The 24,003-nt window shown below is 43.9% G+C and overlaps 1 pseudogene; it reads right to left on the reverse strand.

Moving 5' to 3' along the window:
• Positions 1 to 24,003, reverse strand: part of LOC119402524 (uncharacterized) — a 261,537-nt pseudogene that overhangs the window by 24,866 nt on the left and 212,668 nt on the right.

A 24,003-nucleotide genomic window follows, 5' to 3' on the forward strand; every position in this document is an offset into this window, starting at 1 on the left:
TTGCTTCCCCGCAGAATGACGAATAATGGCTAAGTAGGTGCTTCCCAACTTCACAAAAATTGTGATTTATGGCGTAGTGGGTACCTTGCTAGTGTACTTGTATTAGTAGCCCCAAGAGAGCTTACAACGGGCTCTAGAAACACCGCTCTTCCAGCTTTCGCTGTGACGGTGCTGCGGTTTCAGCGCAGGCCTGGCATATTTTTCTACGTACACAAATGACATAATCTCCTTTAAAATAAACATGCGCTCGCTTTCGAACCATCATATCGGTGAAAGTTTTAAGGAAAGGTGTACTGCAACGACGTTAGCGTTAGCTTTAGCCACCCCACTCTAACCAAGTCGCACCATTAGCCTTTGTCGCGTTTAAGGTACTTGTCCTGTCAAATAATTCGAAACTTCGGATACTAGCGATTCGGAAGTCGAATCGAATTATCGATTTGCTATTAATTAGATTTGAATTCAAAACTCGAATATTCGCACACCCCTAATAAGAATAACTTGTCCAGGTCAATGCACTTGCAATAGCTGTACTGTTTAACAACACATACCAATGTGCAAAATACAATTAAGTGCTATTAGCATGTCACAAACAGCTCTTAAAGTCTTCATTTAAGGCAGGGCCCCTAAATCGCACGAGCTGCTTGTAGGTGTGCATGCGTGTAAGTGGGTGGTACCCTGACTTCAAGCCTGGTCACGAATGCCCGCCACGGTAATCTAGTGGTTATGGTGCTCGACTGCTGACCCGAAGGTCACGGAATCAAATCCCGGCCGCGGCCGCTGCATTTTCGATAGAGGAGAAAATCCTTGAGGCCCCTGTACTTAGATTTCGGTGTACGTTAAAGAACCTCAGGTGGTTGAAATTCTGGAGCCTCCCACTACGGCGTCCCTCATAATCACACCGTGGTTTCGGGACATTAAACCCCAACTATTATTAAACCTCACCACGAATTATATGCTGATAATGCATATTGCGTATAGCAACAGCATTATTGTGTGTTGAGCTTCAGCTGTATTTGCTATATATCAGAGATAAATATTTTAGCTTTACTTCATAATATATGACTATTCATTTTATTTGTGTTCCTTAAACCGATATCTGATTGTACTATCAAGCTTTAAGGGGTATGGTAGGCTAGATCGACCAAAAAAGCAATTTTTTAATTTCGTTACTAAAAAATAATACATAGGTACTCTGAGGAGAAAAACCGTGAATTGGCGAGCATGTAGGAGTGCTCCAAGCCATTTAAAAATGGTGCCAAAGACTGCGCATTCGTTAGCAGGCGTGGGCTCTTTTCCATCATTGTTTCTGCGTGCATGCATTTTTTTATAATAGCTATGGCTAGGTCAGCTGAACATATTCACTTCCTACCATTTTCATACATTTTCATTGCAAATTTTCCCACCAAAATGCTTTTGTAGCTTAGACAGTGCTGTACGTTTGTGAGCACGTTCCACGAACGTTTTTAAACAGAAAATCATGTTTTTCTGACGATCAGTTTTTTTTTTTAAATTTCCAGACTTGATGTACTTTTTTTTTTGGAAAACTATCCGACCGAGGTCACTCTCCGGCATGTGACAAGTAGAACAATATTTTTTTTTCTTGTGATATAACTGTAGGAACCCATTCTTATAGGTAGGGATAAATACCAATATCACGTTGTTTTTTTGTTTCTGAGAAAGGTACATTTTAATTTTGTACACCAGTCTAAAATTTGGTACTCAACCACAAACAAGTAAGAAAAGATAGAGTAAAAATTGCGCAGACTGAAGGCCACAAGCTTTCTTATGAGCATACAAAATTTCAGAAGATATGAACACTTCCTGAGATATAAAGCTGAAACCAGGACAGACTGTTTACCCTACCATACCCCTTAAGTGGGGAGTGCAAGTCACAATAAAACTTCACTTTAAAACTTCATAACAACATCAACTGTAAGCTAGTTCAACTGAGGACCTGTGTGAACCAAACATTTTGGTATCAACACTCAAAACATCTGTAGAACACATGAATTAAACATGTTTATTAGGAGTGTGTAAGTATTTATATTTTGAATAAGGACCAAGTAGGTCTTCTATTCTATGGACATGTTACTCATTAAAATTTACAATGTCTTTTTTCTGTTCAAATACATTTAGAAAAAATTGAGATAAGATTTAAATGGAGGTGTAACTGGATTGCTGGCACGGAGGTGATTAGGTGCTTCCAGCTGAATACGGTCTAGTGCACAAAATAGTTGATAGACAAGTTTGTTTAGCAGACAGAAACTTGTGAGCTGATCTCACAGCCGATACATGATGGCAGATTATAAGATGCCGCAAACAAGACTTAGCTGCCCTCCCAAATGCCACGAACTATCTCTGGCACGACCTGTCACACATTTTATGAAGTCCTGCCCCTTTAGGAAAAAAGTAATTCAAATAGCACAAAAACAAAACACTGTCAATGGCACTGTAAAGCTTTCTTTTCGTTTTACACACTTCATACCTTTACTGGACTCTATCATTGTTACAGCAATACTTTTGTTATAGCCAATGTTCAATACAAGAATGTGTTTATGACAAGCTCATAAAATGATATCAGAGAAACATTTTGGAACTTAGTTTAAGCAGCATTACTTGTGGACATTCAGGCCAATTTCTAAAGAAGCTAAAGAATCAACTCAGTATGAGGAATCGCATCTGGTTAGCTGAAAGGGCCTTTTGGTATAGCTGCATTGCTTAAAGGGACTGTCTACCGCTCGGAAAAATTTTCTGATTGTGGTGAAAATGAAAAGATCGTTAGTCTCATTGGCGGCAACGAGCATGCATTTGTCCCATAAAAAAGGAATTATATTTTTAATTTGATGTTGAAAATCGTGAAAGAATGACCGCTAGCGTCACCCAACAGCGATGAGGTCAATCTACTGGTAGGACTAGAAATCCTCGCAGGTAGAATCATTTTGCTTAAAAACAAACATGTATAACTTGAAATTGTATTTTACGCACTTGAAGCAGCCTTCGGTTGTGTCAGAGAGTAGTTTTTCCTTTTTTTTCCCTCACGCATCAAAAAAAGGCGTTCGGCTGTGCTGCGTGCGGCGCCGTCTTCAATTTTGTCTCCTTCAACTCATGCGTTATGCCATGCGGCCCTCTGCGCTGGTTGTACTGTGCCGCTGTATTGTGTTAGGATGTCTCACATGTGCTGCGATGTGAAGGCGTGCATTTATCATCTCTTTTTGATCAATCAACTTGGCTTGGATTGCGGCAGATTACAGCAAAAGAAGTGTTCTGTACTCGTATAATAAGGCTTCATTTAACTGCTGAAAACGACTGTTACATCCATTACATTAGTATTCAGCGAAAATAAAGTAATCCTACAGAAATCCCATGTGCTTTCAGTTTTATTTTTACTGGCACTACAATCGTCATCGCGTCCACCAACCAGTGTTGTGGGCATGTTTCACGCCAATGGAAGAAGACCGAACGCAGATTGAAAAATTCTGTTTTAAGAATTTCTACTCACTTTCCACAGAAACCGCTGCAAGGTGGACACTTCAGACGGTACGCTTTCTATTGCGGTACAAAACAGAAAAGCGATGAAGGACGGCAGACAGTCCCTTTAAGCTTTCTATAATGTGGCCATTTGCAACTTAATTATATTTTATTATCAGTTACAGTCATGTTTGTTATATCGTATCGACGTTCTACTTTACTAATGAAGCAACTCAAACACACAAAGAAATCCACTCACTTCATGGACACCACAGGGTAAGCTGTCTCCAACGGATGGCACAGCTGGAGCTTCCATCTTCCAGACTGTAGACTTCCAGCGTGTCTTATGCGATGAACAAAAACATGGCCATGCTTGTAGCAGAGTTGGCCTGGCGACAGCTAGCTGCAAGTGGGAGAGCCCTCAACAGACATACCTTTGTTTATATTTCAATCAAGCGAGCCATCATTCAAGTTGTAAATTTAACCAATTAAAATATCACAATTTAATCCAAACTGTTTTTGTGACCAAAAGAGCCACAAACCATTTGTACAAGCCAAAAAAATTTTTTTGTACACCACTTCGCTCGCTGCAATGAGCGGCGCACGGGGCGGCTCGATGGCTTCGGACTGAGCCGCCACCGTCAACACCGCCGCCGCCTCGGCCGCGACGCGGGCGGGGAGTGGGAGTGGGAGGATCGCCTCACTAGTTTTCGAGACATAACACAACATTACAGATTGGCCAGGTGCAAATTTCCGCCACCACACCAAAACTGAACAAGAAGCAGGCGGTCACGTGGCGACAGCTGCAGACCAGAACGTTTCCGAGCCCAGCGATCTTGGATCTCTGTTACCCAGAGCTTTATTCGGCAAGATGCAAGTTTTGCGAGGCCAGGGCTACCCTGGAACACATGTTATGGGAGTGTGACAGAGGGGGGTACCAGACGGAGACGCAGCCTCGAACCGAACGCGCTGGGAGACTGCACTGCTCAGCTTCGCCCTCAAGGACCAACTCTGGGCCGTCCAGCGGGCCGAGGCAGCCGCCAGAGCTCAAGGGCTCGTGGCCGACGCCTAGGTGGGAATATTAGCCCAATTCCCCGAAGAACTCGCCGGACCTTTTTTTTTTTTTTTAATAAAGTTGCTCTCTCTCTCATGATTCAGAACATGCTTCAACAAGCACCAAAAATAAGGCCAGACCTGTGTGGAATACACAGCAGAGTCACAGCATAAGCTGGAGGAGAGGCCTTAGAGACAATTGTACAACTTTTAAGGGCACTTACTGCGAGTACACTTGCAGAGAACCACAACACCATGGTTCACCATAGTTTTTTTAAGTACCCACCATACACGCGTAGGGCAAAATTTGCACCTACATAGCTGTACACTGCGTCGATGTTGTAGCTGATGATGGTGATGAATTATGCCTGAGCCCTTTGTATGGTGGGCAGTAGTAAACTACCCACTCATTTGCAATTCACATCGTGTGATGCCTGGTTCAATTCTGCACTTCTGTAATGCAATATTACACTGTTAAAAAAAAATTACACCATCTCCCGCTAAAGGGGACCATGAGGCGATGCGAAGCCGGAGCACTTGCACGATCGCGTTCCGTTGGCGTTCGTTGGGCATGCTACCGACCTCGCGTCGTGGAACGGAAGAGGGACGCTACGCGCGTCGTATCTTCCATCTAGTGGCCGTTAATTCTCACAGGGCGAGCGGGGACCGCGGCCTACAGGGGCGAGAGGGGGGCAGCGTAGGAGAGGAGAGAGAATGGGAGGGACGCGCATGCGCTCGAGCTCATCGCGGCGTTGAGCAGGAGAGAATTTCGGCATGTCTAGCCCGCGTTTCAGAGGAAGAGTGGAAAGGGGGAGGGGAAGGGGGAAAGTGGAGAGGAAGGGGAGAGGAAAGTGGAGAGGGGAAGGGGAGAGGGAAAGTGGAGAGGAGGTGTGGAGAGGGAGAGGAGGGTGTGGAGAGGGTATGCGCATGCGCAGTAAGGGTGGTCAGAACGCACACCACCACCACCACCACCGGATTGAGCTCCGCCTTAAGATACTTCGCATCTAAAATTTCACCATCTCCCACTAAAGGGAACCATGTGGGGATGCGAAGGAGTGCAGGGTCGACTTAAAGTTCCATTCATCACAGGCACCTTGCCCGATGTTAAGGGTCCTTGCATGTGGAGCACACTGTAAATTCAATGTAGTTGCTGTTGCTATTACTCGTCCGAATCTTGTGAGCACGCCACGCGGGTCATTGCGCATCTGCAGAAATCGTTCCCTGACGCATCACGTGACTGCTGAGAGAATGTAAGGGGGAGAGGCCACAGCATCTTACCCAGCAGCTTACACAGGCTCGAACGTGCTAGCGCGTGCCAGCGCGTTCTGACTAGGATACAACACATTGGTTCATCGCGCGCCTGTAGAATCTTGTTTGCCGAAGCCATCACATGATTGCTGAGACAGTGTAAGTGGGAGAGGCCACAGCGTCTTACCCAGCCCTTACACAGGCCCGAACGCGCTAGCGCGTGCCAGCACACGTGATTTTGTCTGCATTACGCCAAGCTAGGACAGCATACGGCAGCCTGGGCAGCCCGGGCCCCTAAAGTGCTCTGCACGTATCATCGTCAAGGCGGTCGAAGAACAAGGCGAAGAAGACTTCCTGGCGCGAGCGCGTGCTCTGCATATCATCATCAAAGTGGCCGAAGAACCAGATGAAGAAGACTTCTCCTTGGTGCGAGCACGCGCTCAATATGTTACAGATGGCTATGGTAGGTTTTAGAAAGCGGACGGTCGCCAATGGAACTACGGACAAAGCCCAGCGCAAAAGCTGCTTCGCATCTAAAAATCCGAGATATCCACCTCTCGCAGTAACATACGTCACTTGTTAAGAAAGAAAAATTGAAAAACGCCCGTTTGTAGCACGAAGCCACAAGGAAATCAATTTCCCTTTCTTATCCCTTCTGCCACCTTCCAGGTTTCCACAGTACTGTTTTGCAACAATATGTGCCCATGTACTTCGATGCATTTGCCCTCGTGCTGCAAGTGGATGGCTTCCTGGTTAGCTCATCAGGTAGAGCGACAGCCCTGAAAAGGCCCAGGTTTGATCCCGGACCAGGACGGCAGCTAAGAAGCTTTCTTTCTGAGAAATGTGTAACGATTTCCGTGTGGCTTCATGCTACAAACAGGTGGTTGCCAATTTCCCTTTCTTATCCCTTCCACCACCTTCCACAGAACTGATTTGCAATGGCACTTGTTAGTAGAGCAAAACAAAAATTGAATATTTAAATTTGTGATTGCGGCACTTTTCTTTTCAGTCTGTACTGTCTGAAGCAAAATGCAGCATACTTCTTGGCTATAGAATACATGTTGTAACAATAATTAATTAGAACTAACAGACAAGAAAGCCAAGAAAGTATAGAGGGTGTTATTTTGTAGTAATTATGATGTAACTGCGAAGAAAGTGAAGTGGACAAAAGATAACGTGCTACTGGCAGGGACCGAACCGCTAACCTTCAAATAACGTGCCCGATGCTCTACCACTGAGCTACAGCGGCAGCCATCCTCCCATCCATTTTATGGGGTATATATGTGCATTTTTAAACTTGCGAGTTTTAGTCAGCGCCACTAGCAGCCATGACAGCAAGTATGGAACACACTTTTTCTGCCTGCTGGCGTCAAGAAGCACGTGATTTTTACGAGCTGGCAGCTGACCAATAATCCCTCGTATACTACCTTAAGGCATTCAGTCTGCCAGAACGAGACCCTTGCTATGAATGAGCAAAGGAAGGGCAATATCGTTGTTCTTTGCTAGAACAATATTAATGAGAACTAACAGACAAGAAAGCCAAAGAAAGTATACAGGATGTTATTTTGTAGTAATTATGATGTAACGGTGAAGAAAGTAAAGTGGAAGCAGCGGTGACTGCATACCGGAATTTTTAATAATCTAACTAAGCCTACACCATAAGCATGCACTACCTTACTGCAGACTGTCGTTAAATCATACTAAAGCAAGCATTTCGATTGGCACAACCAAAGCAAACCTTACCAGGGCCACGAATATTGAACATGCTAGATCGTAGATTTCATCTCCAGATGTTTCCATGAAATTTATCGGCCAGCCACTCCGAGCATTCCAAACAGCTATGCATCCAGATGTGTGGCCACTCACAATTATATCTCCTGAAAAAGATAACGAAATAACAGTTACAGCTTTCTTTCACCAGACTGTCCATAAGCCAAATACACAATACGCAACATACAAGATGAAAACAAAACGAATTTTGGAATTAGACTAATTTTTTTAACTTCGGCGATAAATTTTTGTCACCTCTGAAACAGAGGAATTGAGTAAGTGATACAAGTTGAAGTTCAACTTCATATCTATGTAAACAAAGCTGTTTCATACATCACTAATATGCTACGACACGCAACAAGTTCATTAATACCGTATCAAAATTCCTTAAATAAAAACACAGTCGATCACACAAACAGCTACGCTCAAACAGCCGCAGCTCACACAGCTGCAGCTTAGTTTTCACATGTTACTCGTAAGAGCCTGGCAAGTACACAACGCCACTTGTTTTACTTTTTCGAAGTCACATTCCTTGTCAGATCAAACTGCCTCTAAAATGGCTTGGTCTGATTAGACTGCCACTGCCAACCGGTGGCAAGACACTATGTACGTGCATTCGACCAGTTCAGAAGTATGCGACCCACATTAGCAGGAGCAGTGATGCAGTGCAGGCAGCTGTTGCCAGATGTATTCATCGCCGCCATGAATGGCATGGCTAGCTGACTTTTCCAGAAGCTTGGAGTGCTCGCAGCTAACACATCCTCAAACAGGGTGGCCAGATGCATCTGAACTCAAGGTGCTGCATCTGGCCACCTTGAGTTCAATGTGAAAAGTGTGAATTGCGGGACATTTTTGAAGACTTGCATATCTCTTGTGGAAGCGGGATAGTCTTGCAAGTCACGGGACAGGTGGTGACCCCACCGCTTGCTCAGCCTTTGCAGTTGCGACAGATTACAAGCAAGATGGGGGCCGCCTATGTGCTCGGTCGTGCAGACAGCTAAAGCATTTACCACGCGAGGGTGCAGGACAAGTGCTCGCTCCCTTGGCAAGCGCGAATAAAGTCACCATGCTTCTCAGCTCACCCTCACATGTTTTCTCTCACACCAACAGCACACTACTTTCGGGGTACGATAGCATTTGTTCACTTTGATCCGAGAAGAAAAATCACGTTGACAACAATGGTGAAAATTTATGCCAAGTGCTCCTACAATTTCTATCGCAACACTGTCAAATCTGTTTCACTTTCAGAAAACCTACAACACATACTGGGTGCATCCAGAGAGGTAATGCTGGCCAACAGATTTCGAGAGCGAGAAGACTAAGCACATCATATTCTGTAGTACACCCTGCCACTTACCCGATGTCTTGAGGCACGTCACTTCCCCTTTGAAAGATTTCAGCTTGCGAATGTGTTGAGGAAACTTTGCAACAACCCTTGTGCTGTACCAGCATTTGTACACGGTGAACCAGTCTACTTCCGCAGCTCCAGATTCATCCCTGCAGAAAACGGTGTTCCGGTCATCAACCTCCAATAAGTCAGCATCAAGTGCATACAACACGATACCGCCAACAAAGCAGTGTGGTCACACAAACATGTTGTGCTATTCCAGGAACACTAAGCAGAAACACTTTTTTTAAAGAGACTGTCAAGGTATTCTTTCAAGCTCCGTCTTTATTGGTAGGTTGATCACATTAACAGGAAACTAGGAACAAAGTTGCCTTTTTTCTGCTTTCATTTCCCATTGAAACGTCAGTGCCAATACACCTATGTGATGTAATCTGTCCTGATGAATTTCTCTTGTGTGGGTTGTTTTGAAGCTGTAAAAGTATGAAACACTCAAAAGTTCAGTTATTGGCTTTTTCAGGATACAGAGAGAACAAAAAATTAACACACCACACCAAGCACCTATAAAATCCATGAAGTCACAGCTTGCTGGTGCAGTGATTTCGAGGCAGCAGTGGTACCACTCATCTCGTTGTATGCATATTTTACGATTAAGTGAGCATTCTCTTATGAAAAGCGTCATGTGTGCTGACCTAGCTTCCAGCATTGTAGGGATAAAAGGTGAAAAAAAAAAAGTGCTTGGAGCATGCAGCAAATTCATGTAACTACGCTTACACTTGATGGATCTGAAAAACTTTTGCAGCAAGAGATTCACGAGGCAATAAACTCTTAAAGTGTGGTCATTAAATTATTAGAGAAGGTGTTACAGGGGCCCTTTAAAACTGTACTACTAAAAGCTGTACCTGTGCAGAATGACTGCTATTACTGTGCCAAGCTTTTTTTGTGTATCAGTAATATTATGGCATGCAAACTCCTGTCATACCAAGCTGGTGTTATAGAATGCGTTATGAGGGTTTATTGAGCTCGATGCAGCAGCAGGCAGAGCGTAGCCAGTGAGCGAACTGCTTGTCGAGCCAGCTGATGGCGATAGGATTCTCAGTGTGCTGATCTTCTTCCTCACAAATCCAAGAGTGTTAAGGCTTTCTTCAACACCAGACCACATTATCAGTGCTTCTAATAGGGGTGCTGCCCAGTCGCAACGAGAGGCCTGCATTTCCCCAAGGAATGAGTAGGGAGGTGGAAGTAGCCCTAACTGCGCATTGAGAGCAGAATAGTAGCTGGGGCTGCAAAGATTTGGCCCGGACCCCCATGTGAACAAGTTGACTAATGATGATATCTAAAAGCAGCCCAGTGGTAAAAGGAATTTTTTGGGTACAATCTGGGATACTATTTTTGGCAAAAGTAAACTGTTGCAATTCACTCTGTAAACTGATAGCGGCCGCCAACTGTTCTCGCCACTATCAGTGTACAGCGTGAATTGCTTGTACCTTGACTTTCCATTTTCCGAGTTGCATATTTTCCAGTCTTGCTGTGGCCAGTGCTGGGCAGTATCGAAATACATTTAATTTAGATACTTAGATGGGCATCTTGTATCTGTTTTGCGATACAATTCACAAGACTTGTATCAGTATCTGTATATTCGACACACTGCAGATTGTATCATGCATTTTAAGACACAAGATACTGCGATCGCAACACCACCGTGCGAAACAATAAACGTAGGCTGAACTCCACTTCTCAACATGATACTGCTGCCACTAAGCTACCACAATAAAACTAAAGGCAGTGACATTATTTGATCTTTCCGCCGGAGTTTTCCAGCGAGGGCAGGCGACAAGCTCCGAAAATCCCTATATTGATGGAGCAGAGTCACGTGGTGTCATTCGCGTCGTCTCGACAGACAAGCACACAAACGTATATGCCCAGTCAACGTTTTGTTTTCTGGTGTTTTTTCTTTTAGTTGTTTCAGTGCCGTGACACTTGCTCTTAGCACCTGCCCTGTGCTACATACTCCAATGCATGTGGCATCTATTGCGCAAATTCTGATGCCACTGTAGTGTCGTTATCGAAATTTCTCTTGCGTTGTGCTTCGTTAAGAAGTCTGAAGAATGCAGATATGGGGTTGCTTCGCATCTCGTGGCTTTCACACATAGGCGATTTGAAGGACCTTGTGGATGTAAGTTTGACTTGCATGCAATGAGATTGACATGTATGCAAAAGATTCTAACAGCTATAGCACCACCGGTACCAATGAGGGATCTAACAAAAGAAGCATTACTTAACAGAACCTACCTTGGCGTCCATCTCTTATTCTTTATTCAATGAGTTTTAAAATCACAACTTGATTGTTAGCACAAATTCTTTCTAAGGTGTTCTTTCCCATCCCGTACATTACCTATTTCTTTGTATTGTTTTTTTTTCCTCTCTGCTTAGTGCAATGTCTTTAATGCTGCCAAGGTAAGCTCTCTTTTTATTCTTACCTTTAAATGTTTGCATCATTTCCGCTTCTGTTTACATAGTCATACTTATATTCAATTCCACTAAAGCTTCTGTTATGTCAAGGCGATGTTGAGAACAAATATATAATAATCTGCACGTGCTTGGAGTATGCAGTAACAAAAATTCTGCTTACTACTTAGTAAAATAGCGAAATTGAGTCTGCATTATAATAATGTAAATTATTAGCAGCCATCTTAAAGATGTTAGCAAAGGGATTCGAGAAACACTGTTACATTAAATGCTCAGTTTTTTCTCATGAGCGTCCCAAAGAGCCATTTTACGCTATTTCCACGAGCACTGAATTTTATGTGAGCTTACATTTATTTGTTTATTTATCTATTATTTATTTATTTATTATTTATTTATTTATTTATTGTAGTGGGCAGAGATTATGAAGCACAAATTTAGTTATAACAGGGGAAAGAAGAAGGATAAAGAGATTGTGCTTTGGGTCTGTGCACGGATGTCGTGGAATGTTACATTTATTTATTTATTTAAACATACTGGGGATTAACACTTTGGTCCAAGCAAGAGAGGCAAAAGAAACATCAAGTAAACCATAAGAGCAAGAATAAGAAAGCAGGAGTTCATTGCATTAAACACTCATCAATACGCTAAAGAGACAGCATGTCTGAAAAAAAACAATAAGAGTACATTACATTTGAACACTAAACAGCAAAGAGATATTTTCCACTGATGTAGCAAAACCTCCAGTTGCGAAAATCTACTTTGGTAGTGAATTCCAATCTAACTGTCTTGGAAAAATAACTGTGTTGTAAGCATTGGTTCGTGCAAATATGGGTGAATGATCGATCAAATGCTTAATTATCATAACTAGTTACCCACCGCAGTGGTAATGGTGCATGACTCCGGCAGCACCGTTTCGATGGAGGCAAAATGCTGGTGGCCCGTGCTTGTAGTATTAAGTCTCAGAACCCCAGGGGGTCGAAATTTTCAGAGCCCTCCACTACGGCTCTCATAATCATATCGCGATTTTGGGACGTAAAACACAACAATATTATTAGGTCTTGGGGGTGTCGTCTGTATCGTGCTTCTATACTTATTCACTGTGTTTGATATAGAACCGCTTTTCTATGGCACTTAAAATATTTGTTTTCTTTTCTTAGGCTTCCCTATGCTTTTGCTGTTACTAATCACCAGGTAGTCGGAGCCATAAGTGGCAATAGTGTGAATAGTGGTGGTGCCCAGCGGCACTTTGTGCAACTATACAATACGTCTGAGACGTTTCTGGGCTACACATTTCTCGTAGAAGAAAAATTGCTAGAAGATTGCACATTGCTGAGTACATCACTAATGAACGCTTTACACCAGCAGATAAGTAGAATACAAAAGCCACTGCAGTTTTATGTCCTTTACGTAAACACGATGCGTCGCAAATAATGTCGCTACCAGCGTTCTTGCTGGTGGCACCTGTCCAGTGATCCAGTATTGCAAAAACCGTAATATGTTAATGGGCAAGGCAGAACTCCACAGTGGTATTTGCCCATCGTGCGTAAGTCTTATTGAAGTCCTTGAGATTAGATGGCAACCCTCTAAGGTGTCGGCAAGCAGAGCAGCGGCTCCCAGCAATTACAAAATCGACAAGCAAAAATCACCAGTTGTTCGCGTACGAATAAAACAACCGATGAGCAAAGCTCCTCAGAAATAGAACACAAACGACTATGTACGTTTAGAAACTGTTTATTTGCGCCACGTGCCTTGTTTTTTGCGCAACACGCCTTGTTGTTTCCTTTTTTTTCACGCCGCGTGCGCCTTCAGCACGCGCGCCGTTCATTGTCTTTTTGCCCCGACGCCGCATCTGTGTTGCAGGGAGCTTCGACAGCGACAGCTGGGTGCGGGCCTAAGAAGCTTCGCTCCAAAAAACCTCTATCAACGAAGTGTATAACGAGCTGTCATGTTAAGCAGCTAAAGCAACACCAATAAGTTGTCTCGGAATAAAACTAACATACCCCCCCCCCCCCCCCCTTGAGCAAGAAGTAGAAAACTTCTGAGATACTAACAATATTTCATTCAAATGAAACAAAGTTGGTCCCAAATAATAAATTTTCAAGCAAACATTTCTGTGCATGGGCGTTAGTGCTACATTTTATTTATTTATTTTATATAATATATATATAATATAGATATATATATATATATATATATAATATATATATATATATTATATATATATATATATAGTAACAAATTTGCGAATCTATCGAAGTATCTGCAGATACAATTGGAATGTATCGTATCGGATACAGTCAGTCTTGTGGTATCTTGTATCCGTATCTCAAACTTCTTGCCTGAGTATCTTGTATCGTATTGCGATACATTTTAAAGTATCTTTGCCCAGCCCTGGCTGTGGCCTTCTTCACCATAACAACCACACGACACTACATATACAAAGTGGCCAGCCAGGATAATACCATTCCAAAAATAAGCCAGGCCATACTGGAGAAACCCAGATCTATTTTGACCATCCAGGATTTTTTTTTATCATGCGCATAAACTTAACTTTGTAAACACTTTTGCATACCTTCCCCATCTGAATGTGGTAGCCATTAAACCTTGAGCTGAACAGCCCAATGACATTAAGCTACGAAGCAGGTGATAACTTGCACCAGTTGTGCTAGTTTTAGGAGTAACATGCTGTACAGGTGTAATGCTGTTTTTACTTGGTGCACATTTACAAGGAATTTCATAACTGCTTCTGTTGTCTAAAAAAAGCTAGTGGATACTGGTGCTCTTCATAAATTGCACTATGATTAACAATCTGCACACCATTGGTGTAGCAAGGGGGTGGTTTGGGGGGGCTAAATCCCCCCTCCCCCAAATTTTTACATTATACGAGCACCCACACTAAACATGCAGAACATACACATAGGGGTGCCCACTCCCTGAACAAATTTGGCTCTGCCCTTTACTGCACACACTCTATCCTATTCTACCTGCATCTGCAAGCAATTCTGCATATGCCTTTAAGCAGAAGTCGGAGTACAATTGATGTAGAAAGCCTCACTCTGGACAGGAATGGCCAAGCAGTTCAGGCAGCATGTCAAGGTCGATTTCTGACAGGCATATCATTTTCCAAATGACACGACTGTGTTGCAGGATCGCCTCCACCAGTGCCAGCCACGCTTACACACACGCTTGCACTGACGAGACTTGCACCATCCACAAGTGCCAAGATTGGCAGCAGCACCTCATTTGGCACAGCGTCCATGCTCGCTCAGGATGGCTTCACTGAAACGGTTTCAGCATACGTGTTCAGCTTTGAAGTCAACAGTTGGCAATAATGTCTGTTTCTACTTGACCCCTTACAACGACACTAAAGTGAAAAATGAATCAATTTAAACTGATAAAATTCTTTGAAAACACTACTGTAGTAATTTCCCATCATAGGTTTGTTAATATGAAAGAAGGTGAAAGTCAGTTTCATTCTTAAATTTTGTGCTGAAATCTCTCTGCACATAAACGCCAATGTGACATCATGGATTTCAAAGCGTAGTTTTTTCAAATTTTGGCCACATTAGCTCAACGAAATTTCCTTCAACTTGGTACGTTAGGTCTCGGGCTCCCTAAGTGAGTAATCTCGGAACTATATGTAGGCACTAGCACGACCTACTATACTCCTGACCTGCCCAGATGTCCCCTCCCAGCGCCCACATTCTAGTTCATACCTCCTGCCGCTAGGGATGTAACCTACGAGCGTTGTGGCGCTAGTCAGCACCTGTTCGCTGACGTCAGCTTTAACGCTCGTGATGATGTTCCGCCAGCACAGAGCGCTCATATCATGTAATTATTATTCATAAATGCAAAATACTTTGGAAATAAAAATACGGAAAGTGAATTCGAACTTTTTTTGCATTTAAAAGGACACAGCCGTCCTACACTATGCAAGTATACGGCTTCTCACGTAGTCAACCAGTGCGCAGTAAATAATTAACCGCACAGAATAGCTTACTTGACCTCGGTCTAAGTTTGCAGAAACAGTCACATAATGCCGGCAGTTCGTCACATATACAGGCGTTCTTCTCCAGCGCCGTCAAACGGTCGCAGAGTAGCAGACGAACAGGTTATAGGAAGCGCCACCTACGACAAGCGGTTGAACGAGAGTGGGGACGCGCGCTCCCCATAGGACCCCGATATCTGGGCAGGTCAGGAGTACAGTAGGTCGTGGCACTAGAAGACGCTGCAAAATCTATGATGCCAGAGTGAGTCAGAATAGTAGCCTGTATCAGCTGTGTCTAGGAACAAAAGACATAAATACACGTAATTCCAAGCAACAGGCACAAACTGGCCAGTCCGCGAGTAAGGAGAATACTAAGTTACACCGGCCCATCTAAATCTTCTTACGAAAGCCAGCGAGCATTCAACTTGAGGTGGCAAAACACAATTTGTGCAAATAGAGCTGGCTCGTTAACATTTATTGCACATGTAGGTGACACTTCGCGGTTTACTAACCGCGAAGTAACACCTATTCCACCCTGTATGACTCTGCACTGATGCTTATCGAAAAACGCAACTTTCTGTGTTACTGTATTCACAACAAGCCGCTGCGCTACATAGCAAGCCGGCGGTGTGTTCCACGGAGTAGAACCGCTGATATGCAAAAACTGCGGAATGCCAGTGCCTACTCGCCTGTTCTTCAACACTTATTTACAATACCCACACTCGCCGTAGCGTTACAGAGTGGAGTGTTACAACAAGATAGTACATTACTAAGTACACACTACAGCGTCTTAGACTAACAGAGAACTGAGCTGGTTGGCACGTACTCGTGTTAAAAGACAAGGCGTGCAAACACGTACACAAATGAGAAAACATGACACCACAACGCAGCGCGATATTCTAAACTTCAGAGTGCAAATTCGGTATGAGACATAGAACGCGCGCGTGCGCGCGCGCACACACACACACACGTAGGACATGTTCCGTATCGAGTTGCGCTGTGCAGTATCGAATTGTGAACCAACTAGCCCAGCGACAATTATCTTAAGATGTAGCCTCTATTCACTCTCTTAAGACAATCACACAAAAGCAGCAGAAAACTTCATAAGCGCCACGGTTCCCCTAAAAACGCAACCTTTGTACACGTCTATGCGGCGTGCTCAGCTAATCATGCGTTGTTAGCAATTCGAACATATGCTGGGAAACTTTCCGCTGCATAGGCGGTACATGCTGCGTCCCCTTGCCTTTCGCAAAGTTTTCCAACCTATGCTCAACATGCACGAACCAACTCGGCCAAAAGAGTGCTTTACGTACCGATTCGGTGTGGTCGTTTGCTGGCAGGCAAAAGAACGTTGCATCAATGAATAGATGCGGTGGCTAGAAGTGAAAGATGAAACTTGTGCGCGCCATTCTCGTCAGCCAAGCTTCAAGAACGCCAAGCGTTCAAATCGAGCGCTCAGCGATCGCTAGGGCAGGGCAGGCGTAGGGCAGGGGTCGGCAAGGATACGTACCCATGACGTACCTGACTTGTTGGGGCGCCACCAAACTATCGGGCGGGAAGTTAAAAATCTGCATCCTTCTAGATCCTTCCTTTCCTCGCCCGCCAGGGCAGCGCGCCAGGGTTCCGTATCTCTGGTGCAAACAGTAAAAACTGCCTTATTTTTTTCTTGGTTATTTTAAAGTGGATTTCATAGCATCTATCCAATTTTACATAATATTTTACCGAAATTTAAAAAAATGAAGGTTTTAAGCGTTTACTAATTCGCACAAAACAGTAGTTTTTAAACTCTAAACATGGCGATGATGACGTTTTATGTCCACTTTTGCAGATTGCCGTGCGGTTAAAGCGTGTCTTTCGAGATTCGTTTCTTTCTACTACTCGCTAGGCAAGGCCAACTCCAGCGATTTTTCGAGGTTAGTGGATCTTAATAAAATTCGCCGGGTAGGTTCCTTTCACGTTCCCGTTATTTATGCCAAATTACAGCTGGACAGATTCGCAGATTCATTACAAATTGATTCTCCCCATCTGGCTTCCCATAACTATCGGCAACATTGTGTGCGTGACGTCATTTTGGCAAAAAGGAAGTGACGGCTAGCGTTTCGTTGGCTGGACGTGTGAATTTCAGTTCCTTGTGGTAGCGCGTGCGATCATATACGTGCGATGGGTGGCAAAAACAGAGAGCGAGGAGGACGCCAGCGGCCCCTCCGCGACCGCTTGCGCGCTATTGGTTCTCCTCTTAGGGTCACGTGGCTGGGCACGCGAGAGCGTTTACGAACGCACGCACGCACGGAGTAGTGTTTACGGCTGTTCCATCGTACGGAAGCACCTCCTCCTAGCCACGCCAGCCACGCGCCAGATTCGCGCCACGCACATGGCGGACGCTCAAGTACGCGCGCCTGTTCCGAGTTCCGCTTGCCCATCTCACGTTGAGCGGGTTTCAATAAACGTGCTTCCGAGTGACATGTTGGACACGAGTACGCCTACGTGCGAAATAAACGCCAGCTCCCAAGCAACATTTTATCCTTGGCAAAATGTCGGCCTGACGTCGCTGGCCAACTGCACTGTCGTTGGCCCAACCTTGGCAACCAACGTAGGGCCGGACTTGGGGATTGACATTGGCCTCATGTGGGCCTGCGTCGGAACCCGACGTAGGCCCGTCCACCGTGGCCGACGATGCCGAGTGCATGCCGCTCGCGGGTTAACCAAGGCCCGACATTACATAAGCGTCGATTTACCGACGGCCGTAGGTCGGTTGCGGACGTTTCTCGCTAGTATTGCTCGCTTTTTTTTCTTATTTTTTGTGCGTGTTCTAACAAAACGCATCAGTTGTTTTTCTGGTGTGTTGGTGCGTGTCGTATTTAATGTGAACGGGCAATTTATAGAGGCGTTTAACTCTATCTGAATTAATTACGGGCAGAGTGCACATGTAAGACGGAATTAAACGCCTCTAACGGTCTGCACTAATTAACGTGTTAATACGTAACACACAATAAAAGAAAGACGCGTGAATATAAGTTTTCTCTCTTAGATGTTTATTTTGCAATTGTATAGGGCACTAATTTTACATGCAACATGTTCGCACGGAGCGTTTGCATCAGCCCTTGTGCAACGCAACCGTACAGTCCATGTGATCGCTGCATGATAGCGCTGAATATATATAAGACGGGCGGCATTCTTGCTGGATCGGCTCCCTTCTTTCGGCCAGTTCTCGTGCTCTTAGCCCTGAAACACGTACGCAGATGCGACGTTTTAGCGTCGAGATGTGAGACGGTAAATCGCCACCCTCATCGAGATGTGAGACTTGCATTGTTCTTCTGTCGGGAAAGACTGAAAGAAAGAACAATGAAAATACTGTGAGAAAGGTAGACTATTTACTTGACCAGTTGCACAGTCATGTCGCGTCTAAAACTCTATTCACACAACAAACAAAATAATTTTGTCGCTGCACAAATAGAAAAAACACTGCACTTACAATAAATGCGAGTGTGCTGAAATTCTGAGAAGTGCTTCAAGCTCCACAGCGCACAAACTAGATAATATGTGGAAACAGAGTGGATCGAGGTTTTCATTGTTGGCTCGTAATGTCACTGGAAAACAAATGGTACAATAAACAGATTAATGAGAACACAATCTTACCTTCAAAGCGGCCGCGGGCCAGTCAATATTGTGCAGTCGGCATTTACAGCATACCTGCGACCAAATTCAATGTGAAAAAGCGATTGCGTGAGACTTTTGTAACCAAGCATGCGTCTTACCAGAATTCTTTTCAGTTGGCGAGACCAGCGCAGCCAGTCCTTGTTGCAGCGTTCCCTAGAGAAAACGGCAAAATAGGTCACGGTCTTACAATAAGATGCCACAAATAAAAACAAGAAAATCTTACATATTTGCCCGTCAACGAAGTCTTAATTGGGTCCACGGACAAATATAACCGCCGTTCGCCTGAACAATTCTGATCTGCCAGCTAGAAGGGACGACCAGATTGACGCATCGATTGTGCTAATGAAATTTGATTTTGTCGCTGGACAAACTCACCATGCGATACACCGAAGAAATAGAATCTCACTTACGAGTTCGCGTCAAATCCTCGGCAGCGGGAGACGGCCGCGCGCCTCCAGGCAAACGAAATGCTTCTGAGTGCATGCTTGCCCATGCCCGTCTCTGTGCAGTCACTGGTGTGTGTAGAGAGGCTAGCCTCTCGTGTGTGTTTCAGCACGTCCTCGCTCGAAAGAGCTACGATTTTGGCGGGAAGGGAACTCAAGCACGCCACAGAGCTTGCTTCCCTCCAGCGCTGTGACAAAAAAAAAAAAACCGCGAGAGGTCCGGGGTCCGGCGCTCCCCTTGCACGTCCCGCCTCCCTCGCACATTCCGTTCCTCCTTTCAGCACTTGTCCTTCTTTCTGGGAGAGGGCATGTCGTGTGTGCTTTCGCGCGTGCTTCTCTCCAAAACAAAAACCGCAAGATCCCATCTCACCACTTTTTTTTTTCGGGGGAACGCACGTGTTGCTTATCAGCTCTGTCTGGTGAGAAAAAAAAAAGGGGGCGCGAAATAACATTCTAGGGCAGCGCAAACGCGTCCAAGAAGCAAATCGAATTTGAATTGAACCGTTTTCATTGTTGACACAAAATAGCGTTGGCACCCTAACATTAAAACAAATTAACATGAAAACCATAAACTGAGCATCAGGTACAAATTTAAAACTCTTCAGAGTGTGCGGAGTATCGAATTCTGGCTCTGCAAGCGACGTGTAGCTTATGACCGCAAAAATTATCGCATTTTACGCTAATTTTATGTTTATTTGGACATAGATGATATTTTAAATATTCGTATTAACGCATCCGAAGACCTAATCAAGTATGACGATATTCGATTCTATATTCCAAATGTTTAATATTCGCACATATGTAACCATTATATCTGATGTCCTCCCTCTGTCATGCGGCTCGATCAGATCAGTCATATTATATTCACGACCGTGCTAAAGCGTGAGCAGTGCTAGCCAGGGGCGTAGCCACGTTAGGGCACACCCGGGCCCGTGCCCCCCCCCCCCCCCCCCGAAATTTTTTTTTTTTTTGCCATAGCATACAGAGCAGAAAATGACACTCGACCACGTCTGCCTGCTCGTCCCCACTACAGATCAAGGAGGTGCCCCCCTCGAAAAAAATTTCTGCCTACGCCCCTGGTGCTAGCGTTCCAGAAGTACCGAGCTGTTCCACCTAAGCTCATAGAAAAGGCGGGGATCACAATTTTCGATGGACAGTTCAAAATCGTCGATTTTAATAGAGCCTAGCGCGCCATAGTATCACGATCAAAATTAAATTTCTGTTCGGTACTCGCATTTATTCCCATTTATTGATGTTGTTCAACCAAATGCTTTGCGTCTAATGCATGCAAAGGTGGACATTTTCTTGAGCTTCGAGCAGAAACCGTAAACGCTCAGTACACTTGAAAAGCATTCATGTCGTACCACTGTACATTGAGCATATAAGTGCTTCATCGTAACAGGTCATCATAAGGCTTGAAAGGTGCTCATGACAATGCAGCGGAGGATTCTCGGCGGCCCGATCGCTAAAGGTTCTGAAGTTTCTTGCGAAACAGGTGAAAAACTTCGACATTTAAATTCCGCATCCTAAAACTCCGTAATTGTACCTTTCTTATTCACATACTTAATGTGCACATCAGAAAATTCGGCTGGATTTGGGAAAACAGGCACAGCAAACATAGCTTTAGTGCTGGTGTTATTGATTGGAGCAGAACTGCAAATGCGACATCATTCTTAGACAAATGGACGTATAATAAGCTACAAGAACGCCAGATTTTAAGATCACTTCGCAATTCAGCTTTTCTATAATCAGTTAGAGCTTTCGCGCCCCTGAAACACGCATCTGAAATTTTCCGCCAAAGTTGTATAGTCCGCGAGATCTCTATTTCGCACAATTCGTGTGACGAAATTAATATTTTTTTGGGCTCATTATAAAGCAGCCAAAACCTTTCCGATGGGAGAAAGATTGAATTAATTCATTTTCAATAAAGTTTATTACTAACAGATGGTGTAATGTATATGGTCAGTTACAATCAACGTGCCATTTGCAAACTATTTCAGTCAATTCTATACCGCAGCACAATGGACCATTGTAAAGTCACATTAAAGATAAATTAGTGTGATTGCACTTTATACGTTATGTACTTCCTCATGGCAAATACATTGATCTCCAGAGTGTTCAAATCTTGCGATTTCTCAAGGTTATAAAATATTTTAACGATATGTCTCCAATCGAAATTCTTCACAACGCCGAAGAACTCCAACTTCCATATTGAGTCAATGCATGCGCTCATCATTATGGCCATCGCATGTCTACTCAGCATCCGATTCATAGCTTAACTTCAGTCAGTTCAGAGCAAAACTCGATGTTATTCCTTAGCCGGAAGTTTCCCTTACGTCTGTGGTTGGCGGTCATTGCTGTTTTCCTTGTTTGACCAAAGGACGTCATCGCGTTTGTAGCTACACTACATGACTTATTCCTCAACATACTGCCCGAACGTTCTCGCGCTTGTTAGCTCGAAACCTAAATGTTGAATTTTGAAGTAAAATTAACCAGTTTCAACTTGTCACTCGATCAGAGACGAATACTTTTCACCACGTCGCGTTATTTTGCTCTGCTTTCGATAACAACGGCGTTAGATTGATGAGCTCTGCTGACAAATCCTCATCACTCTATGCAGCCGGTGTAAGGCTGGACAAATATATAAATCAATCTAACGGTGTCGAGCAGTGCACCTGGTCCTATGCGGTGCGTCAGCAAGGGACTTGATAATTGAGCTCTCATATGTGTAGAAGCGTACGGTACGCTCACGTTGCGCAGACAGTCAGCCACACACATCGTCAACGGCACGTGAAGCGTCTACTATTAGCAATGTAATTTTATTACTTTTTTTCGTTTTGCATGCGACGCACCGGCGACGGCAGATTACCGCGAGGCACTAGCTATGCATTTGTCTAATGCGTCTTGAAATATAAAGCTACAGCGTCCATAGAATCATAGAAATATAAAGCTACAGCGTCCAGTTTTAAGCACATGTTGCTCCTATGGATAATTATTATTCTGTGGAATAATGGAACTAGTAAACATTTTATTAACATTGATCCAACAGCACAGCAGTGCGCGTTGCGCGTTACCCGCCGCAAATGCTCCATTATATGCGATTCTTTTATACGTATGAGTAAGAAGATTAGACAAATCCGCGGAATGTTTCTCATGCATTTCCATGCATCATATTCGCTTGCTTATCTTTTTGTTTAGTATTTTCAAGACGTATAAAATGACCACAATGCCACTTCTGACTGGCATTATTTCGTATCTTGAGGCAGTGATATCCTAATTGTGCAGTATTTAACTTCTTATAATGTAGGTTACGGTGTACCTGCTTTGTCTTTATTAAAAACAAGGGTTCTTTTATTTGAAATGTTGTGCTAAAAGGATGAATGTCACAAACATATACAAGGCGACCTCTGACAAAGTGATGGGACAACAGAAACTTTTCAAATAGGCATATCGGGGAACATACCCGTCGTAACTGTATAGTTCCCTCGTTCAGCCAGAGCTTATTATCTGTGGGAGGTAAAGGTGTAACTACATTGCACAATAAAAAAAAAGATAAATTCGCTTCAACTTAATTGAAAATTTGTTGCTACCTAGACGCACACGCGTAAATTTTGACAAACGCGTCTTTAGTGGTGCTGTTTCGGACATGTGTCCCATGTTCTTATCTTGGCGGCAAAAGCCTGACGGCGGGCCTGCAGATGTGCGGCTTCTTCGAAAGAGGAGGCGGCTCCATGCTGAGAAAGAAAACCGGAGAACAGCGGAAAAAAAGAAAAAAAGAAGTTTCCCTCTCCCCACCGGGACCTTCCGCGCGCGGGCCGCAGTAGCACATATGTTTCTTTTTTGCTTTTTTTAAATGTGCTTTTCACTCCACCCTCCCTAGCTTCCTTTTAGCGGTTCCTTTTAGGCTGACCCTCTTCTTTCCCGCGCTTTTCCACCTTCTGCGTTTTATTTTCCACAGCACGGGTCTTCAGTGGATCGCCATTGCTATGTGTTCGTTCTAGATCTTGAAAGAAATTTCTTGTTCGTGTATTGGTACTAAAATCTTACATTGCGGCCACGCCTTTTGATGAGTTTTTTTTTTCACATAGCATATATGGTATTTCCGCTTGCCTGACTCATCCGTCAGCGAAAGATAAAAACTTTTACTCATTGCGTCTTTCTATCCACAGACTGTTTGGGTGTGCAGCGCTGCTCGGGCAGCACGCAAAAATTTTCATGCTTCATGTTGCCTGTATACAAACGATGCTTCTTTAGATTATACAGAATGGTTTTTAATGGCCGTTTTAGTTCAGAAATGACATAAATGTATATGTGAGCTCGGTTTAATGCAACCGGGTGACATTACTTCCACGAAAAAGCAAAATAAATAATCGTCTATCTATATAAAGTTCATTTATGACCTTCAAATTACACTGCCTTACTACTGCAACTGACTAACTGTAGCCACTGAGTTTGCAATAATTGGAATGAAATCTTACGATTTAATATTTATGCCATAAATTTGAGGTAGAAGGTTCACTGTTGCTTCAGTCACGTTTATTTTGTAAAAATCCGTTTTAAGC

This window comes from Rhipicephalus sanguineus, chromosome 8 (genome assembly GCF_013339695.2).
Source record: "Rhipicephalus sanguineus isolate Rsan-2018 chromosome 8, BIME_Rsan_1.4, whole genome shotgun sequence".
Classification (NCBI taxonomy): domain Eukaryota; kingdom Metazoa; phylum Arthropoda; class Arachnida; order Ixodida; family Ixodidae; genus Rhipicephalus; species Rhipicephalus sanguineus.